Below are 9016 nucleotides of genomic sequence, written 5' to 3' on the forward strand. Positions count from 1 at the left end.
GAAGATAAAGCAAATAAGAGAAAGAGGAGAGAGGGCTAGGATGAGATATCCAGTCGGCCGCTACCCTCACAACTACTAACCTGTGAGTATGGAAGGATGAGGCTGTGAAATGATTCCGGATTGTAGAGGTAAGTGAGGTAAGTGATTGTGGTTCTGGGGATGAGGTCTACAGTTGTAACTGTGGTATTGAATGTTTGGCGCACGGTGTGGCCGAGGTTCTTTCCGGTATCGTGGGCCTAGAGTTTAGTATTATAGTTATGACTGTGGCTCTAACAGTCTAGGGCACGGTGTGGCCGAGGTGCATTTCTGGTACCATAGGCCTAGAGGTCAAAGGATGTGTGTGATATGATGTACGATAGGTGGTAATGATTGTAAGGTCAATGGTCTGACGCACGGTGTGGCCGAGGTGCATTTTTGGTACCGTGGGCTCAGAGGTCGATATTATAGTGATGGCCGCTGATGTAAGATTGGATGCATATAGAATGCATATGGTTAGGATTCATAGACCCTGTTGATAAAACCCTTGCCAATAGGGGGTTAGGTATTGATTAATCCCAAGGAGTGGTATGATGCAGCACGGGTGATCGATGTGTAGGATACTGGGGCTGCGACTGTCTACAGCATGGGTGACCGATATGTAGGATCTCAGGATCTTGGCTATTAGGGATTATTCATTAGGGGTTTGTAGGGTGATCGATGTGTAGGATATCGGGACCTGCAGGCTCCTGACGTGCACTAGCTTGTATCTCTGGGTGACCGATGTGTAGGATACCAGGACCAGGGATATACCCTATCTTGGAGTTAGTAATTTGTTGCTAGGTATTGTGTGCGAAAATTGGATCATGAACATCATCTAATTTGTTTGAGCATGCATTGCATCATTTGTTTACGTGTGCTTGCATGTACACCTCTCACTGGGCTTGTGAAGCTCACCCTTCATTGATTACTATTTTTAGATGGTGGAATCGGTGCTAAGGCAAGATTGGACTTTGGCAATAGTTGTGAGGTTGTGTCTACTAGACACCAGGATGCTGATGGACTTCGCTTCTATTATTTCAATTAATCCTTTTGATGTAAATATTTATGAAATGTGTAGTAAGTAATATTGTAACCTGGGGTGGTGTGGTTGGTTTCAGACTTGAAGATTGTATAATGTAATTATCATTTTAGTACATCACCGATGATATTTTGTATGTACTCTGATTTTAGTTGTGGTCTTGATGGCATTTGTGAAATTAAGGTACTATATCTGTGATCCTGAAGGGTTAGGCTGACTGGATATAGGTGTCCAGTGCCGCTTACCTTGGCCAATTTCAAGCAGGGTGTGACAATTTCTACTTTTCCAAACTCAGTTTTGGAGGAGAATAGAAATCATAGGTTGGGAAGCCCAATGTATTGATTTTATTCTTGGGCTTCCTTGTTCTTAGTTAGAGCTAGCCATTCCTTGCTGATGGCATTGCCAAAAGTTGGGTAGGCCACTCTATGCTAATATGCTATGTATTTGTCTACGTATGCCTAGAAGTTAATCCTTGTATTGTTTTTTTTATCATTTGATGCAATTTATCATAGACAAATCAAAACTGAGGGGATTTATATAACTTTAAAAAATGTTCGATGAAATACACAAATGTCACACCCGGATGAAAATATGGCTAATGTATGCGGCACTGGATTCTCCACCCAGTCAGCCTAACAATACCTAGGATCACAGATGCAATACATCAACCAAACCTACCTTACAAATCACCTACCAAATCAGAGTACGCATATAAAATCCATAGGAAGCATAAGTATGTGTGGTGACTAGACTATTGTGATACCAAATATTATAGTTACAAGCCTTTAATCATTCCATAGGTAATATAAACATTTATAACCTTAAAATCAATTATTCCATAATACATCATGTACAACATAAATTAAGTCATCTGCTCTGCTAGTGTTCAGCAGTACCCTAGCATATCTGATCTGTCATCACCCTACCCAAGCTTCAGCTCGAGTATCCAAAAAAATAGATAGCAACAAGGGGTGAGCTATACGACCTAGTGAGGGGTGACCATGCAAGCACACATATACAATCATGAATGGTGTCGTAATTCCTCAGAACCAATGCACATTCCACAAATGCCAACAACCACATAAGTACATTTATTTATATAATTCTCACCTAATTACCAATTCTCAATATATGTGGGTGTAAGTGCAATAAGCAACATAGGTGGCATCTCTTACTCTGTATGTTGGGCCTCAGAGATACAAGCTAGTTGCAAGCAGGAGTCAACCAATCCCGGTCAGAGCCTTAGTCCCCCAGCTAACCACTAAATAGTAACCCCTGACAACATGGTCTCGGTTAGGCCTTGTTCCCCCATGCTGTCGGACAGACATATGTATAGTACGTTGTACCATGTTGTGCCCTCTCAAGATACAGTACATCGTATTTGGGCATAATAGTCTTCAATGACCTACCACCGAGTGGGATTAACCGATACCTTACCTCTTATTGGCAAGGGGTTATAGCACTAGGGATGTGAGCCTAACCATATGCATCTACATGCATCCAACACAACCATAACATCCATCATAACCAACTGTGGCCATAGATGTTATACTGACCTCTGAGCCCACGGTACCGGATAGAATCTCGGCCATGCCATGCCACAGAGCGTCAATATTACACCCATTACCATCCACTATCACAATATATCCATCCACAAATCTCGATCACATTTAAGTCGATAAAACATGCATCATGCGAAAATATAAGATTTTATATAAAATAAATCCATAACACAAATATCATCACATTCCACATGTGCAGGCAAAACCAAAACATACGAGAAACACTCTATAAAATAAACTAAACACCCACTCACCTGATTTCCCAAATCTAGTGTTCTTTCGTGGATCCCAAGTCACGTGTATCCTTACCAAGTGCATTTCAGTTTCCTATCTGTTGGATTCACATTAGAATAAATATTACTTTAAACATGCATTTACACCTTTTCACTTTTAGACCTTAGTTGGATTCTAGTATCTGAACCCACAGTCAACTGATGAGTAGTTTATTGATCCTAAGTCAATATTCCTTTCCTACTGATTAAACCAGTATTCCAACCCAACTCTTTGGGTCAGGTCTGGGTTGGTCTTTTATGTGACCCATGTAGTCATAGAACTCATCTTTAATTCATTAGAATAGACTCATAGGAATGTGGCCCATAATCAATTTATTGGATATGTCTATACTGCCCTGATTACATAAGTGTACTTGGATAGAATTTCCAAACATGATAGGGGCAATTCAGACATTTCACAAACCATTATGTTCCTTGGCCTTTTCTTCATTCCTTGGGTCATAGAGCTTGCTCTTATATGATTTAACCATGACTAGGTAGGGTTGAGTATACCTGTATAGCCCACAGGGTTCATCCCTTTCACAACCTCCATTTGTTCTTGTTCTATCAGGGCCCAATTGGCTGGCCAGTTCCCCTAGAAGAATAGGCTTTTACAGCCCAACAACCCTGCCTTTATTGGCAGAACTGTTCCCGATAGGTTCCAACCCTCATAACACTTCCTACCCAACTCTACTCCCTTTATGATGATCGAAAGATCGAAATCCTAGATGGTCATTTGGTCACAAGTGTTGCCAGAGCTCACCCAGCTTGGTGTGAGCTCGGTAATCACACCGGGAGAGTGAAATGACATTCACCCGATTTTCGGGAGGTACCAGGGTCATGATTCACCTCTTAGCCAACTATGCTAGGTCAAAATGAAGAGAGAGAGAGTGGTAAAATTGGAATCATGTCTGGGCAATTCCCACCACTAAATTAATTCAATTTCAGTTAACTATGAAAAGCCCTTTGCTTTAGGGTTTCTAGGACAGTCCAATACCCATGAAGGTTCCTATTTGGGTTTCAAAGTTTGGGCTTTTGCTATAGAAGACTGTATTAGGTCTTTATAAGCAATTCTCAACCATTAATTTGACTTTTACACTACCCCTACTTTAACCAATTCTTACTATAATTAAATTCACAATTTAGGGTTAGGGTTTTTACCTTCCCAATCGGTGCCACATGTGTAGGAGGCTCATACCCAGCTGAATAGTCCTTGTCCCAGCTACACGGGTGAAGCAGCACACATCCTTGCATCTGTGTGGGAAGCTGCTGCAGCCGCAGCACCATCAGCTGCACCTGCATGCACAGCAGCAGCAACCGCAGGCAGCAGCTTCAGCAGTATGCACCAGGCAACAGCCACAGCAGCAGTTGCAGCCAGGCTGCAGCAGTAAGCTTGCTAGCCTCTTTCTCCCTTCTCTCTTTCTTCTTCTTTTCCTTTCTCCCTTCTCTGTTTCTTGTATTCACAATAACAAAAGTAAGGGAGGAACAGCCGTTTTTATGAAGCTAAACAGACCTTAGGGTCTGTTTGGCAAAGTACTTTATAAAAACTTATTTTTCCTAATTATTTCAACTCAAATAACTCACTATAGAATTTAGGGTTTCACATGAAACTAATTACATTAGAACCCCTAATCATGCCCAAATCCATGGTAGGAAAGGGGTAAAATAATCCTGCTAAGCAGTGGGGCCCACAAAGAAAAAAACCATTTCTGGGCATTCTGCCACTGCAACCGGCGGGCCGGTTAGCCAAAGGCTCTCCCACCAGTTTGCTTCTGCTGGCTTCCCTGCTGTCCTACCTTCTTCCCTATTTAATTCACCCTATGTGGCACTCTTTCCCACACCTGTAGACTACTCACACACCTTACCTACCCTTCTCCCTTGTCTACTTCCTTATCTACACATCTGTACACAACTGGTCTTAGTTGTGCAGCTGTTTACATGGAACCTTTAATTCAAATTTCACATCTTTCCTTTCTCAACTAAATTTCGCTTCTGAAACTGAGGGTCCCTAAATCCGGGGTGTTACAATTTCTCCCCTCCAAAACAATTTCCTCCTCGAAATTTGTGAGGATGGTAACTTCCAAAATCATTCCATTTCTTGTACCATAACTCTTATTAGTTCCAACTTCTATGGCATTATAAAATCAACAGTAAACTGATTACATATGTATTTCAAAATTCAGATTTTCCAAACCTTCACACTCAATTCTCCATTAACAAATTTTCGTACATTTTTTTTTTCATCCATGATTTATCAGTTATGTTTCTGACCATCATTTCCAACACAATTATGTTTCTGACTATCATGTTCAACAAAATTATGTCTGGCGTAAGATCTTCTACCATTACACTTGGGTTCATTCAATAACCATATCCATTCTTTAATACTTATCTTCGATGACATCCAACAACTCATTCTATATATATATATATATATATATTTTTTTTTCACTTCACGCACCATTGATCATTCCCAAATTCCACTATCATATGGCCCTTTTTAGATCATATGGAATTCTATTTTATATCAGGGAGCCTTTAGGATTCTTTAATACTCCAACCCATTTCATTTCTTCAGTTGACCTTTATAAGCTAAATCCATTCCAGTTTGTATACGTTAGTTCACCTGTCTTTTATATACTTCATGGAGTGAAAGGTCCAATCTCCCTGTAAGTGTTACTGCCTTATCACATTTCTTCCCTATCTCAAATTTCTTCTTCTTTTGTCAATTTTGTTCATAAAACCTTCATTTTCACAGATTCTTACTTGTCATATTACCTCAATATAGGTTATTTATTTTTTATATTTTTATATTTTATTTTTTTTATTATAATACTGTAAGTCATATTACTAAAAGTTCTACCCTGTTGCTTCATGTTAAGATTTTCCAAATTTCTTGTAGCACAATAATTATCCTTACTACCTCTTTCATCCGACTTCATTAGATCTGACTTAACTGGAGCTGACCTGAATTAAGTTCCCATATTTATTCTAAGACCACTTCCTTCTTCTTTAATTATATTCTGAACTTCTACATTTCAAGAAGTTTCTATTGGAGTTTTAATATTACTTCTCCTCTCCTATTAATTAACACATCTCACAATGACCCATATTAGGCACCAATTGCCCTTTCAGACCATACATGACCTGTCTTAAAAGTCTATAGCTCAATAGACTATTTTGTCGAAACCAGCGGGTGAGGATTCACGACCAGCCGGCCGGTTCACCAAATTCTACAGTACTTAATAGTACCCGAGAGCATTTAAAATCATTCTCAAGTTATCATTTCTCCCTCCAAAGGTACTAGTCTATGGCCACACTTCGATCTAAGCTTCTTCTAACCATTTCCCATCAAGTTTCTTGCTCTACATCACTCCATGTATGCCTATTTTCTTGTATTTACTCATTTTAGGTAATGTTTCTCAATTTTGGAGAGATTTTCTACCATAGGTTACATTTTCTGTAATTTTGTTCCTTTATGCAACTTCTTGCTTTTCTATGCAATCCTTTGCTCCATACTATGTTGTATTTATTTGTTGCTATACAATTTCCATGCAGACCTCATGCTTCCGAAAAATTTACCCGAAGCAAGGTTGCTACTATTCCATTGGGGCATATGGCTAGGGAAGAGAGTTACGATACCATTTGGTTCCGAACTACCACAGATCAAGACAATTGGCCCCATTTCGTGTCTCGGGCAACGATCGTGGAACGGCTAATTAGAATACATGACCTCCAAGCCTTCAAGGTAAAAGAAAGATTTGAGGCTTTAGGGTGGGAAGCAATGTTGAAAGTTGAAGAAGAGGTGTATCCTAGGTTAATCTGGGTTTTTTATTACAACTTAACCGGAAAGCACCTAGTAATGGGGACTATAAGATAGTCAGTAGAGTAGGAGGTCAAGAAATATCTCTCACTACAGCTGAATTTGGAGCTATCATTGGGGTATCTAATGAGGGAAACAAGACCTACTGTCCTCTTAGGACTAGCTCTCGGGGTTTCTTCACTGACACCGAGAAAGACTTTATTAAGGCCATAGTAATTGAGGGTGGTGAGGCTAGCTGGGCCCTAATAGCTACCTGAAGGCCTTCTCCTAGGGTATTGTGTAGAATTGTGCAATACAACCTTCTTCCTATCGGTGGCCACTTCAGTGAGGTATCACTGATGCAAGCATACATTGCTTTTTATCTCTACATAGGAGAGCAGACAAGTCTCCGTTACTTGATGCTGAGACACATCGTACATCAGGCCTATCACCCCAGTGATGGTCTTGTTTTATAGTAAGGTGTTGACCAAGGTATTTAAACATATGAGAATCTTCTTGGAGGGTGAGAAGAAGAAGGATTCATATGCCAATCCCTTTGATAGATCCATCTTGGAGTAAATACAACTCCATGAGTATGTAGGCAGTGATATAGAAGAGGTACCTACAGCTGAGAAGGAGTCAGGGGACTAGGAGGATGGTGAGCTGCACATGAATGATGATGAGCAGCATGAGGTGGAGGAGATACAACATAGAGATGAAGAGATGCATAAGGAGGAGGTACTTGTGGTGTATGAGGAGCAAGAAAGGGAATTACCACAGAGAGATGAGAGAGAGATTCCACTCAGAGATGAGAAGCAACACGAGGAGGATCCCCTTCGAGACTTCCATATCAATGATGTGGATTTCGGTCTCCACAGGTTCACTATTGATGAGATTGAGAATTTAGGAGCACAACTTCCCCGTGTTCCAAAAGAGAGTATTCATGGCACCACCCCTACTGAGAATATTCCACAAACCACCCATATATCTTCTCAAACTCCATTCATGACAGCTCTAGAGACTACCTAGCCCACTACTCAGGCTGGAGGTAAATCTCATTCAAAACTTTTATTAACTACATTTTTTTTTTTTTACATTTGATAATTTGGCTTTCGGTCATTTCTCGTCCTAATCCAAGTTTACTTCAATGATTCAGATGCCCCGACCTTACTAATAGTGATGGACTATATGGAGAGGGGTTTCGTGAATTGGAGTCTCTGTGCTTGAGAGTAAAGATTTTGGAGGTTGCTTTAGACGGATGGGAGGAGTGTTATCCCGCCAAACTACAGACTTCCACGCTATCGGTCACTTGTATAGCGGCAACGAGATGCAGCTTCTACTAGTCGTCAGTAGTAGAGCTCAGCTTCTTATCCCATAGTTGACTAGATTCCTTTTGTTTCACCCCCCTTTTGTATTCCAATTGACTTAGATCAGCTTCTTCATGTAATTTGGGATTGTAAGTAAGAAATCTTAACTATTTTGATGTAATCCCCACCCCCATTTAGGCATTTACGAGGTGCCTTCCTTTATAATACACTATAACTCCTCGATGTAATATTTTGTTGATAGTTATATAAATATATAGCATAGTTTCCTTAAGTTTTTTTTACATCTATGTTTCTTCTATTTCATTAACACACATTTATATCTTATAGCTTTTGTCTTTTATCGTATTAACTAATGACCACCACACACCTATATTAGGTTAGGATACTACAGAGCATCTCACTCTGATACCACCCTGTCATACCCTACCCAAAATATGTAGCACTGGATTCTCCACCCAGACAGCCTGACAATACCTAGGATCACAGATGCAATATAGTAACCAAACCTACCTTACAAATCACCTACCAAATTAGAGTACGCATATAAGATCCATAAGAAACATAAGTATGTGTATTGACCAGACTACTGTGATACCAAAACCTTTAATCATTCCACAGGTAATATAAACATTTATAACCTTACAAGAAATTATTCCATAATACATCATGTACAACATAAATTAAGTCATCTGCATCTGTTACTGTCTAGCATTACCCTTGCATATCAAATCTGTCATCACCCTGCCCAAGCTCCAGCTCTAGTATCTAGAAAAATAGATAGCAACGAGGGGTGAGCTATACAGCCCAGTGAAGGGTGAGCATGCAAGCACGCACATACAATCATGAATGCTGTCACATTCCTCATAACCAATCCTCATTCCACAAATGCAAACAACCACGTGAGTTCATTTATTTATATATATCCCACCTAATTATTTCAATTTTTCAATATCGGGTTAATACCGGTTTAGATCGGTTTATTATTGGGCTTGAAC

At 39.9% G+C, this 9016-nt stretch overlaps 1 long non-coding RNA gene across 1 annotated transcript; it reads left to right on the forward strand.

The window, feature by feature from the left end:
• Positions 1–5451: 5451 nt before the first annotated feature.
• Positions 5452–7836, forward strand: LOC122092723. The gene is made up of 3 exons (XR_006144272.1): positions 5452–5560; positions 6008–6191; positions 6450–7836. It is a non-coding gene; the product is annotated as an uncharacterized LOC122092723 (long non-coding RNA).
• Positions 7837–9016: the final 1180 nt, after the last annotated feature.

The sequence above is a fragment of the Macadamia integrifolia genome, chromosome 11, assembly GCF_013358625.1.
Source record: "Macadamia integrifolia cultivar HAES 741 chromosome 11, SCU_Mint_v3, whole genome shotgun sequence".
Taxonomy (NCBI): Eukaryota; Viridiplantae; Streptophyta; class Magnoliopsida; order Proteales; family Proteaceae; genus Macadamia; species Macadamia integrifolia.